Genomic DNA, 20268 nt, shown 5'->3' with positions numbered 1-20268 from the left:
GGACAGTGGAGCCACACCAGCGACAGCACGCAGGCCAACTTGGTGCCTGCAGGCCAGCCAGGGTGGTCCTGGCCCCGGGTGCTCTTCCAGAAGGATTCCATTGCCCTGCCTGAGATACCCCTCCTGTCCCGGCCCCCACTGCTTTTTTCATTCCTCACCTCTGTCCGGAGAGAAATTCCAGCGGAAGGTATGGGTGACACAACCTCTTCTTTACAGGCGGCAGCCTGGCAACTCCTGCAGAAAAGCCAGCAGAACACCACTCACACCGGGCCACCAACAAAGCTGTGGCCCCTCACTCCCTCCCACCAGCACAGCCCCGAGACTGCTGACGGGGCAGAGAATATGGAGTCAGGCACAGCTTCTGGGGCTATTGCTGCCTGGAGCACAGTTTATATTGACCTCAACGAGGCACACCTGGGGAGGGCGGGCTGGCAGGGTAAGGCTGCCCAGGTCAACTAATCCACAACCCTCAGGGAATCACATTGTTGAAAATGGACCCCACTAAGGCAGAAGAGAAGCCAAGGAAAAAAAGGACACAATGCCATTTGCAGCACCGTAGATGAGTCTAGAAGTAATCACGTGACTTGTAGTAAGTCAGAAAGTGAAAGACACATATCATATCATATCACTTATAGGTGTTACCTAAAAATGGATACCAGGGCAGATATTTCCACGGAGAAGGGCAATCACAGATTCATTAAACAAACTTACGGTTCACCAAAGGAAAGGTGTGAGGATTGGTTTCATTACGGTATCGGGGTTAACAGACATCTACAAACACAGGTGACATATATAATCACCAAAGACCTACAGAATACCAAGAGAGGCCTACTCAACATTCTGTCATAACGTACATGGGAAAAGGATCCCAGGAAGAACAGACATGTGTATATGTGTAAAAGAACCACATCTTCCACACCTACAACAAGCCAAACATTGTAATCAAACTTGCTGTAATAAAAAATAAAAAATTAAATTAAAAACACGAACAAGAAGTAGTGAGACAAACGTGAGGGGCTTTCTCCTGGCACATTCCATTCTAAACTCCAATCTAGAACACCACTTCCACTGAGGCTCTCTTGCCCTAGTAACCAGATTTGGTAAGGGTGAACTGCTGCCACCTTGTGGCCGTTTCACACAACAGCAGCTTTAATCCCAACGCTAATGGTCAGTTGATATTCAAAATCATTGCAGGCCTGTAAATGACACCTGCCCTGAAAACAAATCCTGGGGTCACATATCGACCAAAATATTCAAAGGACGTCCATATTTCAAAACGACCGTTTCAAAAGGCATATTTTACGCACATTAGTGTTCTGCTTCTTTTCCTTTCTTTCCTTTTTTGTTAAAAAAACACGGGAATGGAAAAAGGCATCCCTCAGAATGGGCGAAAATCGTTGCAGACGAATCAATGGACAGAGGTTTAATCTCCAATATATATAAACAGCTCATGCAGCTTAATATTAAAAAAAACAAACAACCCAATACAAAAATGGGCAGAAGATCTAAAGAGACGTTTCTTCAAAGAAAACACAGAGATGGACAAGACGCACATGAAAAGCTGCTCAACAGCACTAATTATTAGAGAAATGCAAATCAAAACTACAATGAGGTATCACCTCACACCTGTTAGAATCGGCATCATCAGAAAATCTACAAAAAAATTCTGGGGAGGGTGTGGACAAAAGGAGCCCTCTTCCACTATTGGTGGGAATGTAAATTGATACAGTCACTACGGAGAACAGTATGGAGTTTCCTTAAAAAAACTAGAAATAGAATTACCATCTGATCCAGAAATCCCACTTCTGGGCATATACCCAGGGGAAACCGTATTTCAAAAAGGCACATTCACCACAATGTTCATTGCAGCACTATTTACAATAGCCAGGTAATGGAAGCAACCTAAATGCCCACAGACAGATGAATGGATAAAGAGGTGGTACATATATGAAATGGAATATTACTCGGCCATAAAAAGGAATGAAACTGGGTCATTTGTAGAGACATCGATGGATCGAGAGACTGTCATACAGAATGAAGTAAGTCAGAAAGAGGAAAACAAATATTGTATATTAATGCATATATGTGGAGCCTAAAAATGGTACAGATGGACTGCTTTGCAGGGAAGAAATAGAGACACAGAGGTAGAGAACAAACGTATGGACACCAAGTGTGGGAAGCCATGGGGTGGTGGTGGTGGGATGAGTTGGGAGTTTGGGATTGACCTGTGTCCATGTATATGCATAAAATACATAACTAATAATAACGTGCTGTATAAAAAAATAAATAAAATTAAATTTCAAAATTTTTAAAAATAAAATTTAAAAATAAAACAAAAAAAGTTCTTCCCGTCACACAGATGTATTTATAGGAATGAATTATTTCCATGCTTATATCTATAAATACATAAAAGAGGAATAAAATCTAACTTGAACCATAAAAGAAAATAAAAACCTGAACCGACGAGTTATACAGAGGAAAACCCTATCAGGGCACTTGCTCCAGCGGTAAACAATTCTGAAATTGGTCAGAGGTGGGGAACCCTCTCCCATACAGCCAGCAACCCACCCCCCACGCAAGGAGCATCCTCATTGCAAAGCTGGGGGACCGTGCCGAGGCATCTGTGAGTAAACGTGAACTGAGCCCCAGGCCAGCTGCTGCTGACCTATTCCCACCCTTTCCAGGTAAAACACCTGAATATGTACAAGGGCTTGAAAGCCTAGAGGAAGGACCGTGTAGCCATACAAGCGACAGCATGCAGGCCAACTTGGTGCCTGCAGGCCAGCCAGGGTGGTCCTGGCCCCGGGCGCTCTTCCAGAAGCTTTCCATTGCCCTGCCTGAGATACCCCTCCTGTCCCGGCCCCCACTGCTTTTTTCCTTCCTCACCTCTGTCCGGAGAGAAATTCCAGCGGAAGGTATGGGTGACACAACCTCTTCTTTACAGGCGGCAGCCTGGCAACTCCTGCAGAAAGGCCAGCAGAACCCCACTCACACCGGGCCACCCACAAAGCTGTGGCCCCTCACTCCCTCCCACCAGCACAGCCCCGAGACTGCTGACGGGGCAGAGAATATGGAGTCAGGCACAGCTTCAGGGGCTATTGCTGCCTGGAGCGCTGTTTATATTGACCTCAACGAGGCACACCTGGGGAGGGTGGGCCGGCAGGGTAAGGCTGCCCAGGTCAACTAACCCACAACCCTCAGGGAATCACATTGTTGAAAATGGACCCCACTAAGGCAGAAGAGAAGCCAAGGAAAAAAAGGACACAATGCCATTTGCAGCACCGTAGATGAGTCTAGAAGTAATCACGTGACTTGTAGTAAGTCAGAAAGTGAAAGACACATAACATATCATATCACTTATAGGTGTTACCAAAAAATGGATACCAGGGCAGATATTTCCACGGAGAAGGGCAATCACAGATTCATTAAACAAACTTATGGTTCACCAATGGAAAGTTGTGAGGATTGGTTTCATTACGATATCGGGGTTAACAGACATATACAAACACAGGTGACATATATAATCACCAAAGACCTACAGAATACCAAGAGAGGACTACTCAACATTCTGTCATAACGTACATGGGAAAAGGATCCCAGGAAGAACAGACATCTGTATATGTGTAAAAGAACCACATCTTCCACACCTACAACAAGCTAAATATTGTAATCAAACTTGCTGTAATAAAAAATAATAAATAAATAAATTAAAAACACGAACAAGATGTAGTGAGACAAACGTGAGGGGCTTTCTCCTGGCACATTCCATTCTAAATTCCAATCTAGAACACCACTTCCACTGAGGCTCTCTTGCCCTAGTAACCAGATTTGGTAAGGGTGAACTGCTGCCACCTTGTGCCCGTTTCACACAACAGCAGCTTTAATCCCAACGCTAATGGTCAGTTGATATTCAAAATCATTGCAGGCCTGTAAATGACACCTGCCCTGAAAACAAATCCTGGGGTCACATATCGACCAAAATATTCAAAGGACGTCCATATTTCAAAACGACCGTTTCAAAAGGCATATTTTACGCACATTAGTGTTCTGCTTCTTTTCCTTTCTTTCCTTTTTTGTTAAAAAAACACGGGAATGGAAAAAGGCATCCCTCAGAATGGGCGAAAATCGTTGCAGACGAATCAATGGACAGAGGTTTAATCTCCAATATATATATAAACAGCTCATGCAGCTTCATATTAAAAAAACAAACAACCCAAAAAAATGGCCAGAAGATCTAAAGAGACGTTTCTTCAAAGGAGACACAGAGATGGCCAAGACGCACATGAAAAGCTGCTCAACAGCACTAATTATCAGAGAAATGCAAATCAAAACTACAATGAGGTTTCACCTCACACCTGTTAGAATCGGCATCATCAGAAAATCTACAAACAACCAATTCTGGGGAGGGTGTGGACAAAAGGAGCCCTCTTCCACTATTGGTGGGAATGTAAATTGATACAGTCACTATGGAGAACAGTATGGGGTTTCCTTAAAAAAACTAGAAATAGAATTACCATCTGATCCAGCAATCCCACTTCTGGGCATATACCCAGAGAAAACCGAACATCAAAAAGGCACATTCACCACAATGTTCATTGCAGCACTATTTACAATAGCCAGGTAATGGAAGCAACCTAAATGCCCACAGACAGATGAATGGATAAAGAGGTGGTACATATATGAAATGGAATATTACTCGGCCATAAAAAGGAATGAAACTGGGTCATTTGTAGAGACATCGATGGATCGAGAGACTGTCATACAGAATGAAGTAAGTCAGAAAGAGGAAAACAAATATTGTATATTAATGCATATATGTGGAGCCTAGAAATGGTACAGATGAACTGGTTTGCAGGGAAGAAATAGAGACACAGAGGTAGAGAACAAACGTATGGACACCAAGTGTGGGAAGCCATGGGGTGGTGGTGGTGGGATGAGTTGGGAGATTGGGATTGACCTGTATACATGTATATGCATAAAATACATAACTAATAATAACGTGCTATATAAAAAAAATAAATAAAATTAAATTTCAAAATTTTAAAAAATAAAATTTAAAATAAAACAGAAAAAAGTTCTTCCCGTCACACAGATGTATTTATAGGAATGAATTATTTCCATGCTTATATCTATAAATACATAAAAGAGGAATAAAATCTAACTTGAACCATAAAAGAAAAGAAAACCTGAACCCACGAGTTATACAGAGGAAAACCCTATCAGGGCACTTGCTCCAGTGGTAAACAATTCTGAAATTGGTCAGAGGTGGGGAACCATCTCCCATACAGCCATCAACCCACCCCCCACGCAAGGAGCGTCCTCATTGCAAAGCTGAGGGACCGTGCCGAGGCATCTCTGAGTAAACGTGAGCTGAGCCCCAGGCCAGCTGCTGCTGAACTGTTCCCACCCTTTCCAGGTAAAACACCTGAATATGTACAAGGGCTTCGAAGCCTAGAGGAAGGACCGTGGAGCCACACCAGCGACAGCACGCAGGCCAACTTGGTGCCTGCAGGCCAGCCAGGGTGGTCCTGGCCCCGGGCGCTCTTCCAGAAGCTTTCCATTGCCCTGCCTGAGATACCCCTCCTGTCCCGGCCCCCACTGCTTTTTTCCTTCCTCACCTCTGTCCGGAGAGAAATTCCAGCGGAAGGTATGGGTGACACAACCTCTTCTTTACAGGCGGCAGCCTGGCAACTCCTGCAGAAAGGCCAGCAGAACCCCACTCACACCGGGCCACCCACAAAGCTGTGGCCCCTCACTCCCTCCCACCAGCACAGCCCCGAGACTGCTGACGGGGCAGAGAATATGGAGTCAGGCACAGCTTCATGGGCTATTGCTGCCTGGAGCGCTGTTTATATTGAGCTCAACGAGGCACACCTGGGGAGGGCGGGCCGGCAGGGTAAGGCTGCCCAGGTCAGCTAATCCACAACCCTCAGGGAATCACATTGTTGAAAATGGACCCCACTAAGGCAGAAGAGAAGCCAAGGGAAAAAAGGACACAATGCCATTTGCAGCACCGTAGATGAGTCTAGAAGTAATCACGTGACTTGTAGTAAGTCAGAAAGTGAAAGACACATATCATATCATATCACTTATAGGTGTTACCTAAAAATGGATACCAGGGCAGATATTTCCACGGAGAAGGGCAATCACAGATTCATTAAACAAACTTACGGTTCACCAAAGGAAAGGTGTGAGGATTGGTTTCATTACGGTATCGGGGTTAACAGACATCTACAAACACAGGTGACATATATAATCACCAAAGACCTACAGAATACCAAGAGAGGACTACTCAACATTCTGTCATAACGTACATGGGAAAAGGATCCCAGGAAGAACAGACATGTGTATATGTGCAAAAGAACCACATCTTCCACACCTACAACAAGCCAAACATTGTAATCAAACTTGCTGTAATAAAAAATAAAAAATTAAATTAAAAACACGAACAAGAAGTAGTGAGACAAACGTGAGGGGCTTTCTCCTGGCACATTCCATTCTAAACTCCAATCTAGAACACCACTTCCACTGAGGCTCTCTTGCCCTAGTAACCAGATTTGGTAAGGGTGAACTGCTGCCACCTTGTGGCCGTTTCACACAACAGCAGCTTTAATCCCAACGCTAATGGTCAGTTGATATTCAAAATCATTGCAGGCCTGTAAATGACACCTGCCCTGAAAACAAATCCTGGGGTCACATATCGACCAAAATATTCAAAGGACGTCCATATTTCAAAACGACCGTTTCAAAAGGCATATTTTACGCACATTAGTGTTCTGCTTCTTTTCCTTTCTTTCCTTTTTTGTTAAAAAAACACGGGAATGGAAAAAGGCATCCCTCAGAATGGGCGAAAATCGTTGCAGACGAATCAATGGACAGAGGTTTAATCTCCAATATATATAAACAGCTCATGCAGCTTAATATTAAAAAAAACAAACAACCCAATACAAAAATGGGCAGAAGATCTAAAGAGACGTTTCTTCAAAGAAAACACAGAGATGGACAAGACGCACATGAAAAGCTGCTCAACAGCACTAATTATTAGAGAAATGCAAATCAAAACTACAATGAGGTATCACCTCACACCTGTTAGAATCGGCATCATCAGAAAATCTACAAAAAAATTCTGGGGAGGGTGTGGACAAAAGGAGCCCTCTTCCACTATTGGTGGGAATGTAAATTGATACAGTCACTACGGAGAACAGTATGGAGTTTCCTTAAAAAAACTAGAAATAGAATTACCATCTGATCCAGAAATCCCACTTCTGGGCATATACCCAGGGGAAACCGTATTTCAAAAAGGCACATTCACCACAATGTTCATTGCAGCACTATTTACAATAGCCAGGTAATGGAAGCAACCTAAATGCCCACAGACAGATGAATGGATAAAGAGGTGGTACATATATGAAATGGAATATTACTCGGCCATAAAAAGGAATGAAACTGGGTCATTTGTAGAGACATCGATGGATCGAGAGACTGTCATACAGAATGAAGTAAGTCAGAAAGAGGAAAACAAATATTGTATATTAATGCATATATGTGGAGCCTAAAAATGGTACAGATGAACTGCTTTGCAGGGAAGAAATAGAGACACAGAGGTAGAGAACAAACGTATGGACACCAAGTGTGGGAAGCCATGGGGTGGTGGTGGTGGGATGAGTTGGGAGTTTGGGATTGACCTGTGTCCATGTATATGCATAAAATACATAACTAATAATAACGTGCTGTATAAAAAAATAAATAAAATTAAATTTCAAAATTTTTAAAAATAAAATTTAAAAATAAAACAAAAAAAGTTCTTCCCGTCACACAGATGTATTTATAGGAATGAATTATTTCCATGCTTATATCTATAAATACATAAAAGAGGAATAAAATCTAACTTGAACCATAAAAGAAAATAAAAACCTGAACCGACGAGTTATACAGAGGAAAACCCTATCAGGGCACTTGCTCCAGCGGTAAACAATTCTGAAATTGGTCAGAGGTGGGGAACCCTCTCCCATACAGCCAGCAACCCACCCCCCACGCAAGGAGCGTCCTCATTGCAAAGCTGGGGGACCGTGCCGAGGCATCTGTGAGTAAACGTGAACTGAGCCCCAGGCCAGCTGCTGCTGACCTATTCCCACCCTTTCCAGGTAAAACACCTGAATATGTACAAGGGCTTGAAAGCCTAGAGGAAGGACCGTGTAGCCATACAAGCGACAGCATGCAGGCCAACTTGGTGCCTGCAGGCCAGCCAGGGTGGTCCTGGCCCCGGGCGCTCTTCCAGAAGCTTTCCATTGCCCTGCCTGAGATACCCCTCCTGTCCCGGCCCCCACTGCTTTTTTCCTTCCTCACCTCTGTCCGGAGAGAAATTCCAGCGGAAGGTATGGGTGACACAACCTCTTCTTTACAGGCGGCAGCCTGGCAACTCCTGCAGAAAGGCCAGCAGAACCCCACTCACACCGGGCCACCCACAAAGCTGTGGCCCCTCACTCCCTCCCACCAGCACAGCCCCGAGACTGCTGACGGGGCAGAGAATATGGAGTCAGGCACAGCTTCAGGGGCTATTGCTGCCTGGAGCGCTGTTTATATTGACCTCAACGAGGCACACCTGGGGAGGGTGGGCCGGCAGGGTAAGGCTGCCCAGGTCAACTAACCCACAACCCTCAGGGAATCACATTGTTGAAAATGGACCCCACTAAGGCAGAAGAGAAGCCAAGGAAAAAAAGGACACAATGCCATTTGCAGCACCGTAGATGAGTCTAGAAGTAATCACGTGACTTGTAGTAAGTCAGAAAGTGAAAGACACATAACATATCATATCACTTATAGGTGTTACCAAAAAATGGATACCAGGGCAGATATTTCCACGGAGAAGGGCAATCACAGATTCATTAAACAAACTTATGGTTCACCAATGGAAAGTTGTGAGGATTGGTTTCATTACGATATCGGGGTTAACAGACATATACAAACACAGGTGACATATATAATCACCAAAGACCTACAGAATACCAAGAGAGGACTACTCAACATTCTGTCATAACGTACATGGGAAAAGGATCCCAGGAAGAACAGACATCTGTATATGTGTAAAAGAACCACATCTTCCACACCTACAACAAGCTAAATATTGTAATCAAACTTGCTGTAATAAAAAATAATAAATAAATAAATTAAAAACACGAACAAGATGTAGTGAGACAAACGTGAGGGGCTTTCTCCTGGCACATTCCATTCTAAATTCCAATCTAGAACACCACTTCCACTGAGGCTCTCTTGCCCTAGTAACCAGATTTGGTAAGGGTGAACTGCTGCCACCTTGTGCCCGTTTCACACAACAGCAGCTTTAATCCCAACGCTAATGGTCAGTTGATATTCAAAATCATTGCAGGCCTGTAAATGACACCTGCCCTGAAAACAAATCCTGGGGTCACATATCGACCAAAATATTCAAAGGACGTCCATATTTCAAAACGACCGTTTCAAAAGGCATATTTTACGCACATTAGTGTTCTGCTTCTTTTCCTTTCTTTCCTTTTTTGTTAAAAAAACACGGGAATGGAAAAAGGCATCCCTCAGAATGGGCGAAAATCGTTGCAGACGAATCAATGGACAGAGGTTTAATCTCCAATATATATATAAACAGCTCATGCAGCTTCATATTAAAAAAACAAACAACCCAAAAAAATGGCCAGAAGATCTAAAGAGACGTTTCTTCAAAGGAGACACAGAGATGGCCAAGACGCACATGAAAAGCTGCTCAACAGCACTAATTATCAGAGAAATGCAAATCAAAACTACAATGAGGTTTCACCTCACACCTGTTAGAATCGGCATCATCAGAAAATCTACAAACAACCAATTCTGGGGAGGGTGTGGACAAAAGGAGCCCTCTTCCACTATTGGTGGGAATGTAAATTGATACAGTCACTATGGAGAACAGTATGGGGTTTCCTTAAAAAAACTAGAAATAGAATTACCATCTGATCCAGCAATCCCACTTCTGGGCATATACCCAGAGAAAACCGAACATCAAAAAGGCACATTCACCACAATGTTCATTGCAGCACTATTTACAATAGCCAGGTAATGGAAGCAACCTAAATGCCCACAGACAGATGAATGGATAAAGAGGTGGTACATATATGAAATGGAATATTACTCGGCCATAAAAAGGAATGAAACTGGGTCATTTGTAGAGACATCGATGGATCGAGAGACTGTCATACAGAATGAAGTAAGTCAGAAAGAGGAAAACAAATATTGTATATTAATGCATATATGTGGAGCCTAGAAATGGTACAGATGAACTGGTTTGCAGGGAAGAAATAGAGACACAGAGGTAGAGAACAAACGTATGGACACCAAGTGTGGGAAGCCATGGGGTGGTGGTGGTGGGATGAGTTGGGAGATTGGGATTGACCTGTATACATGTATATGCATAAAATACATAACTAATAATAACGTGCTATATAAAAAAAATAAATAAAATTAAATTTCAAAATTTTAAAAAATAAAATTTAAAATAAAACAGAAAAAAGTTCTTCCCGTCACACAGATGTATTTATAGGAATGAATTATTTCCATGCTTATATCTATAAATACATAAAAGAGGAATAAAATCTAACTTGAACCATAAAAGAAAAGAAAACCTGAACCCACGAGTTATACAGAGGAAAACCCTATCAGGGCACTTGCTCCAGTGGTAAACAATTCTGAAATTGGTCAGAGGTGGGGAACCATCTCCCATACAGCCATCAACCCACCCCCCACGCAAGGAGCGTCCTCATTGCAAAGCTGAGGGACCGTGCCGAGGCATCTCTGAGTAAACGTGAGCTGAGCCCCAGGCCAGCTGCTGCTGAACTGTTCCCACCCTTTCCAGGTAAAACACCTGAATATGTACAAGGGCTTCGAAGCCTAGAGGAAGGACCGTGGAGCCACACCAGCGACAGCACGCAGGCCAACTTGGTGCCTGCAGGCCAGCCAGGGTGGTCCTGGCACCGGGCGCTCTTCCAGAAGCTTTCCATTGCCCTGCCTGAGATACCCCTCCTGTCCCGGCCCCCACTGCTTTTTTCCTTCCTCACCTCTGTCCGGAGAGAAATTCCAGCGGAAGGTATGGGTGACACAACCTCTTCTTTACAGGCGGCAGCCTGGCAACTCCTGCAGAAAGGCCAGCAGAACCCCACTCACACCGGGCCACCCACAAAGCTGTGGCCCCTCACTCCCTCCCACCAGCACAGCCCCGAGACTGCTGACGGGGCAGAGAATATGGAGTCAGGCACAGCTTCATGGGCTATTGCTGCCTGGAGCGCTGTTTATATTGAGCTCAACGAGGCACACCTGGGGAGGGCGGGCCGGCAGGGTAAGGCTGCCCAGGTCAGCTAATCCACAACCCTCAGGGAATCACATTGTTGAAAATGGACCCCACTAAGGCAGAAGAGAAGCCAAGGGAAAAAAGGACACAATGCCATTTGCAGCACCGTAGATGAGTCTAGAAGTAATCACGTGACTTGTAGTAAGTCAGAAAGTGAAAGACACATATCATATCATATCACTTATAGGTGTTACCTAAAAATGGATACCAGGGCAGATATTTCCACGGAGAAGGGCAATCACAGATTCATTAAACAAACTTACGGTTCACCAATGGAAAGGTGTGAGGATTGGTTTCATTACGGTATCGGGGTTAACAGACATCTACAAACACAGGTGACATATATAATCACCAAAGACCTACAGAATACCAAGAGAGGACTACTCAACATTCTGTCATAACGTACATGGGAAAAGGATCCCAGGAAGAACAGACATGTGTATATGTGTAAAAGAACCACATCTTCCACACCTACAACAAGCCAAACATTGTAATCAAACTTGCTGTAATAAAAAATAAAAAATTAAATTAAAAACACGAACAAGAAGTAGTGAGACAAACGTGAGGGGCTTTCTCCTGGCACATTCCATTCTAAACTCCAATCTAGAACACCACTTCCACTGAGGCTCTCTTGCCCTAGTAACCAGATTTGGTAAGGGTGAACTGCTGCCACCTTGTGTCCGTTTCACACAACAGCAGCTTTAATCCCAACGCTAATGGTCAGTTGATATTCAAAATCATTGCAGGCCTGTAAATGACACCTGCCCTGAAAACAAATCCTGGGGTCACATATCGACCAAAATATTCAAAGGACGTCCATATTTCAAAACGACCGTTTCAAAAGGCATATTTTACGCACATTAGTGTTCTGCTTCTTTTCCTTTCTTTCCTTTTTTGTTAAAAAAACACGGGAATGGAAAAAGGCATCCCTCAGAATGGGCGAAAATCGTTGCAGACGAATCAATGGACAGAGGTTTAATCTCCAATATATATAAACAGCTCATGCAGCTTAATATTAAAAAAAACAAACAACCCAAAAAAATGGCCAGAAGATCTAAAGAGACGTTTCTTCAAAGGAGACACAGAGATGGCCAAGACGCACATGAAAAGCTGCTCAACAGCACTAATTATCAGAGAAATGCAAATCAAAACTACAATGAGGTTTCACCTCACACCTGTTAGAATCGGCATCATCAGAAAATCTACAAACAACCAATTCTGGGGAGGGTGTGGACAAAAGGAGCCCTCTTCCACTATTGGTGGGAATGTAAATTGATACAGTCACTATGGAGAACAGTATGCAATTTCCTTAAAAAATTAGAAATAGAATTACCATCTGATCCAGCAATCCCACTTCTGGGCATATACCCAGAGAAAACCGTATTTCAAAAAGGCACATTCACCACAATATTCGTTGCAGCACTATTTACAATAGCCAGGTAATGGAAGCAACCTAAATGCCCACAGACAGATGAATGGATAAAGATGTGGTACATATATAAAATGGAATATTACTCGGCCATAAAAAGGAATGAAACTGGGTCATTTGTAGAGACATCGATGGATCGAGAGACTGTCATACAGAATGAAGTAAGTCAGAAAGAGGAAAACAAATATTGTATATTAATGCATATATGTGGAGCCTAAAAATGGTACAGATGAACTGGTTTGCAGGGAAGAAATAGAGACACAGAGGTAGAGAACAAACGTATGGACACCAAGTGTGGGAAGCCATGGGGTGGTGGTGGTGGGATGAGTTGGGAGTTTGGGATTGACCTGTATACATGTATATGCACAAAATACATAACTAATAATAACGTGCTGTATAAAAAAATAAATAAAATTAAATTTCAATATTTTAAAAAATAAAATTTAAAAATAAAACAGAAAAAAGTTCTTCCCGTCACACAGATGTATTTATAGGAATGAATCATTTCCATGCTTATATCTATAAATACATAAAAGAGGAATAAATTCTAACTTGAACCATAAAAGAAAAAAAAAACTTGAACCCACCAGTTATACACAGGAAAACCCTATCAGGGCACTTGCTCCAGCGGTAAACAATTCTGAAATTGGTCAGAGGTAGGGAATCATCTCCCATACAGCCAGCAACCCACCCCCCACGCAAGGAGCGTCCTCATTGCAAAGCTGGGGGACCGTGCCGAGGCATCTCTGAGTAAACGTGAGCTGAGCCCCAGGCCAGCTGCTGCTGAACTGTTCCCACCCTTTCCAGGTAAAACACCTGAATATGTACAAGGGCTTGAAAGCCTAGAGGAAGGACCGTGGAGCCACACCAGCGACAGCACGCAGGCCAACTTGGTGCCTGCAGGCCAGCCAGGGTGGTCCTGGCCCCGGGCGCTCTTCCAGAAGCTTTCCATTGCCCTGCCTGAGATACCCCTCCTGTCCCGGTCCCCACTGCTTTTTTCCTTCCTCACCTCTGTCCGGAGAGAAATTCCAGTGGAAGGTATGGGTGACACAACCTCTACTTTACAGGCGGCCGCCTGGCAACTCCTGCAGAAAGGCCAGCAGAACCCCACTTACACCGGGCCACCCACAAAGCTGTGGCCCCTCACTCCCTCCCACCAGCACAGCCCCGAGACCGCTGACGGGGCAGAGAATATGGAGTCAGGCACAGCTTCACGGGCTATTGCTGCCTGGAGTGCTGTTTATATTGACCTCAACGAGGCACACCTGGGGAGGGCGGGCCGGCAGGGTAAGGCTGCCCAGGTCAGCTAATCCACAACCCTCAGGGAATCACATTGTTGAAAATGGACCCCGCTAAGGCAGAAGAGAAGCCAAGGGAAAAAAGGACACAATGCCATTTGCAGCACCGTAGATGAGTCTAGAAGTAATCACGTGACTTGTAGTAAGTCAGAAAGTGAAAGACACATATCATATCATATCACTTATAGGTGTTACCTAAAAATGGATACCAGGGCAGATATTTCCACGGAGAAGGGCAATCACAGATTCATTAAACAAACTTATGGTTCACCAATGGAAAGGTGTGAGGATTGGTTTCACTACGATATCGGGGTTAACAGACATCTACAAACACAGGTGACATATATAATCACCAAAGACCTACAGAATACCAAGAGAGGACTACTCAACATTCTGTCATAACGTACATGGGAAAAGGATCCCAGGAAGAACAGACATGTGTATATGTGTAAAAGAACCACATCTTCCACACCTACAACAAGCCAAACATTGTAATCAAACTTGCTGTAAGAAAAAATAAAAAATTAAATTAAAAACACGAACAAGAAGTAGTGAGACAAACGTGAGGGGCTTTCTCCTGGCACATTCCATTCTAAACTCCAATCTAGAACACCACTTCCACTGAGGCTCTCTTGCCCTAGTAACCAGATTTGGTAAGGGTGAACTGCTGCCACCTTGTGGCCGTTTCACACAACAGCAGCTTTAATCCCAACGCTAATGGTCAGTTGATATTCAAAATCATTGCAGGCCTGTAAATGACACCTGCCCTGAAAACAAATCCTGGGGTCACATATCGACCAAAATATTCAAAGGACGTCCATATTTCAAAACGACCGTTTCAAAAGGCATATTTTACGCACATTAGTGTTCTGCTTCTTTTCCTTTCTTTCCTTTTTTGTTAAAAAAACACGGGAATGGAAAAAGGCATCCCTCAGAATGGGCGAAAATCGTTGCAGACGAATCAATGGACAGAGGTTTAATCTCCAATATATATAAACAGCTCATGCAGCTTAATATTAAAAAAAACAAGCAACCCAAAAAAATGGCCAGAAGATCTAAAGAGACGTTTCTTCAAAGGAGACACAGAGATGGCCAAGACGCACATGAAAAGCTGCTCAACAGCACTAATTATCAGAGAAATGCAAATCAAAACTACAATGAGGTTTCACCTCACACCTGTTAGAATCGGCATCATCAGAAAATCTACAAACAACCAATTCTGGGGAGGGTGTGGACAAAAGGAGCCCTCTTCCACTATTGGTGGGAATGTAAATTGATACAGTCACTATGGAGAACAGTATGGAGTTTCCTTAAAAAAACTAGAAATAGAATTACCATCTGATCCAGCAATCCCACTTCTGGGCATATACCCAGAGAAAACCGTACATCAAAAAGGCACATTCACCACAATGTTCATTGCAGCACTATTTACAATAGCCAGGTAATGGAAGCAACCTAAATGCCCACAGACAGATGAATGGATAAAGATGTGGTACATATATGAAATGGAATATTACTCGGCCATAAAAAGGAATGAAACTGGGTCATTTGTAGAGACATCGATGGATCGAGAGACTGTCATACAGAATGAAGTAAGTCAGAAAGAGGAAAACAAATATTGTATATTAATGCATATATGTGGAGCCTAGAAATGGTACAGATGAACTGGTTTGCAGGGAAGAAATAGAGACACAGAGGTAGAGAACAAACGTATGGACACCAAGTGTGGGAAGCCATGGGGTGGTGGTGGTGGGATGAGTTGGGAGTTTGGGATTGACCTGTGTCCATGTATATGCATAAAATACATAACTAATAATAACGTGCTATATAAAAAAAATAAATAAAATTAAATTTCAAAATTTAAAAAATAAAATTTAAAATAAAACAGAAAAAAGTTCTTCCCGTCACACAGATGTATTTATAGGAATGAATTATTTCCATGCTTATATCTATAAATACATAAAAGAGGAATAAAATCTAACTTGAACCATAAAAGAAAAGAAAACCTGAACCCACGAGTTATACAGAGGAAAACCCTATCAGGGCACTTGCTCCAGTGGTAAACAATTCTGAAATTGGTCAGAGGTGGGGAACCATCTCCCATACAGCCATCAACCCACCCCCCACGCAAGGAGCGTCCTCATTGCAAAGCTGGGGGACCGTGCCGAGGCATCTCTGAGTAAACGTGAGCTGAGCCCCAGGCCAGCTGCTGCTGAACTGTTCCCACCCTTTCCAGGTAAAACACCTGAATATGTACAAGGGCTTGAAAGCCTAGAGGAAGGACCGTGGAGCCACACCAGCGACAGCACGCAGGCCAACTTGGTGCCTGCAGGCCAGCCAGGGTGGTCCTGGCGCCGGGCACTCTTCCAGAAGCTTTCCATTGCCCTGCCTGAGATACCCCTCCTGTCCCGGCCCCCACTGCTTTTTTCCTTCCTCACCTCTGTCCGGAGAGAAATTCCAGCGGAAGGTATGGGTGACACAACCTCTTCTTTACAGGCGGCAGCCTGGCAACTCCTGCAGAAAGGCCAGCAGAACCCCACTCACACCGGGCCACCCACAAAGCTGTGGCCCCTCACTCCCTCCCACCAGCACAGCCCCGAGACTGCTGACGGGGCAGAGAATATGGAGTCAGGCACAGCTTCAGGGGCTATTGCTGCCTGGAGTGCTGTTTATATTGACCTCAACGAGGCACACCTGGGGAGGGCGGGCCGGCAGGGTAAGGCTGCCCAGGTCAGCTAATCCACAACCCTCAGGGAATCACATTGTTGAAAATGGACCCCGCTAAGGCAGAAGAGAAGCCAAGGGAAAAAAGGACACAATGCCATTTGCAGCACCGTAGATGAGTCTAGAAGTAATCACGTGACTTGTAGTAAGTCAGAAAGTGAAAGACACATATCATATCATATCACTTATAGGTGTTACCTAAAAATGGATACCAGGGCAGATATTTCCACGGAGAAGGGCAATCACAGATTCATTAAACAAACTTATGGTTCACCAAAGGAAAGGTGTGAGGATTGGTTTCATTACGGTATCGGGGTTAACAGACATCTACAAACACAGGTGACATATATAATCACCAAAGACCTACAGAATACCAAGAGAGGACTACTCAACATTCTGTCATAACGTACATGGGAAAAGGATCCCAGGAAGAACAGACATGTGTATATGTGTAAAAGAACCACATCTTCCACACCTACAACAAGCCAAACATTGTAATCAAACTTGCTGTAAGAAAAAATAAAAAATTAAATTAAAAACACGAACAAGAATTAGTGAGACAAACGTGAGGGGCTTTCTCCTGGCACATTCCATTCTAAACTCCAATCTAGAACACCACTTCCACAGAGGCTCTCTTGCCCTAGTAACCAGATTTGGTAAGGGTGAACTGCTGCCACCTTGTGGCCGTTTCACACAACAGCAGCTTTAATCCCAACGCTAATGGTCAGTTGATATTCAAAATCATTGCAGGCCTGTAAATGACACCTGCCCTGAAAACAAATCCTGGGGTCACATATCGACCAAAATATTCAAAGGACGTCCATATTTCAAAACGACCGTTTCAAAAGGCATATTTTACGCACATTAGTGTTCTGCTTCTTTTCCTTTCTTTCCTTTTTTGTTAAAAAAACACGGGAATGGAAAAAGGCATCCCTCAGAATGGGCGAAAATCATTGCAGACGAATCAATGGACAGAGGTTTAATCTCCAATATATATAAACAGCTCATGCAGCTTCATATTAAAAAAACAAACAACCCAAAAAAATGGCCAGAAGATCTAAAGAGACGTTTCTTCAAAGGAGACACAGAGATGGCCAAGACGCACATGAAAAGCTGCTCAACAGCACTAATTATCAGAGAAATGCAAATCAAAACTACAATGAGGTTTCACCTCACACCTGTTAGAATCGGCATCATCAGAAAATCTACAAACAACCAATTCTGGGGAGGGTGTGGACAAAAGGAGCCCTCTTCCACTATTGGTGGGAATGTAAATTTATACAGTCACTATGGAGAACAGTATGCAATTTCTTTAAAAAATTAGAAATAGAATTACCATCTGATCCAGCAATCCCACTTCTGGGCATATACCCAGAGAAAACCGTATTTCAAAAAGGCACATTCACCACAATATTCGTTGCAGCACTATTTACAATAGCCAGGTAATGGAAGCAACCTAAATGCCCACAGACAGATGAATGGATAAAGATGTGGTACATATATAAAATGGAATATTACTCGGCCATAAAAAGGAATGAAACTGGGTCATTTGTAGAGACATCGATGGATCGAGAGACTGTCATACAGAATGAAGTAAGTCAGAAAGTGGAAAACAAATATTGTATATTAATGCATATATGTGGAGCCTAAAAATGGTACAGATGAACTGCTTTGCAGGGAAGAAATAGAGACACAGAGGTAGAGAACAAACGTATGGACACCAAGTGTGGGAAGCCATGGGGTGGTGGTGGTGGGATGAGTTGGGAGTTTGGGATTGACCTGTGTCCATGTATATGCATAAAATACATAACTAATAATAACGTGCTATATAAAAAAAAATAAATAAAATTAAATTTCAAAATTTTAAAAAATAAAATTTAAAAATAAAACAGAAAAAAGTTCTTCCCGTCACACAGATGTATTTATAGGAATGAATTATTTCCATGCTTATATCTATAAATACATAAAAGAGGAATAAAATCTAATTTGAACCATAAAAGAAAAGAGAACCTGAACCCACGAGTTATACAGAGGAAAACCCTATCAGGGCACTTGCTCCAGTGGTAAACAATTCTGAAATTGGTCAGAGGTGGGGAAGCATCTCCCATACAGCCATCAACCCACCCCCCACGCAAGGAGCGTCCTCATTGCAAAGCTGGGGGACCGTGCCGAGGCATCTCTGAGTAAACGTGAGCTGAGCCCCAGGCCAGCTGCTGCTGAACTGTTCCCACCCTTTCCAGGTAAAACACCTGAATATGTACAAGGGCTTGAAAGCCTAGAGGAAGGACCGTGGAGCCACACCAGCGACAGCACGCAGGCCAACTTGGTGCCTGCAGGCCAGCCAGGGTGGTCCTGGCCCCGGGCACTCTTCCAGAAGCTTTCCATTGCCCTGCCTGAGATACCCCTCCTGTCCCGGCCCCCACTGCTTTTTTCCTTCCTCACCTCTGTCCGGAGAGAAATTCCAGCGGATGGTATGGGGGACACAACCTCTTCTTTACAGGCGGCAGCCTGGCAACTCCTGCAGAAAGGCCAGCAGAACCCCACTCACACCGGGCCACCCACAAAGCTGTGGCCCCTCACTCCCTCCCACCAGCACAGCCCCGAGACTGCTGACGGGGCAGAGAATATGGAGTCAGGCACAGCTTCAGGGGCTATTGCTGCCTGGAGTGCTGTTTATATTGACCTCAACGAGGCACACCTGGGGAGGGCGGGCCGGCAGGGTAAGGCTGCCCAGGTCAGCTAATCCACAACCCTCAGGGAATCACATTGTTGAAAATGGACCCCGCTAAGGCAGAAGAGAAGCCAAGGGAAAAAAGGACACAATGCCATTTGCAGCACCGTAGATGAGTCTAGAAGTAATCACGTGACTTGTAGTAAGTCAGAAAGTGAAAGACACATATCATATCATATCACTTATAGGTGTTACCTAAAAATGGATACCAGGGCAGATATTTCCACGGAGAAGGGCAATCACAGATTCATTAAACAAACTTATGGTTCACCAAAGGAAAGGTGTGAGGATTGGTTTCATTACGGTATCGGGGTTAACAGACATCTACAAACACAGGTGACATATATAATCACCAAAGACCTACAGAATACCAAGAGAGGACTACTCAACATTCTGTCATAACGTACATGGGAAAAGGATCCCAGGAAGAACAGACATGTGTATATGTGTAAAAGAACCACATCTTCCACACCTACAACAAGCCAAACATTGTAATCAAACTTGCTGTAATAAAAAATAAAAAATTAAATTAAAAACACGAACAAGAAGTAGTGAGACAAACGTGAGGGGCTTTCTCCTGGCACATTCCATTCTAAACTCCAATCTAGAACACCACTTCCACTGAGGCTCTCTTGCCCTAGTAACCAGATTTGGTAAGGGTGAACTGCTGCCACCTTGTGTCCGTTTCACACAACAGCAGCTTTAATCCCAACGCTAA

This window comes from Mesoplodon mirus (genome assembly GCF_964341445.2).
Source record: "Mesoplodon mirus genome assembly, chromosome: 8".
In the NCBI taxonomy this organism is placed as follows: domain Eukaryota; kingdom Metazoa; phylum Chordata; class Mammalia; order Artiodactyla; family Ziphiidae; genus Mesoplodon; species Mesoplodon mirus.
The sequence above is the reverse complement of the archived record's forward strand: the minus strand, read 5'-3'. Positions refer to the sequence as shown.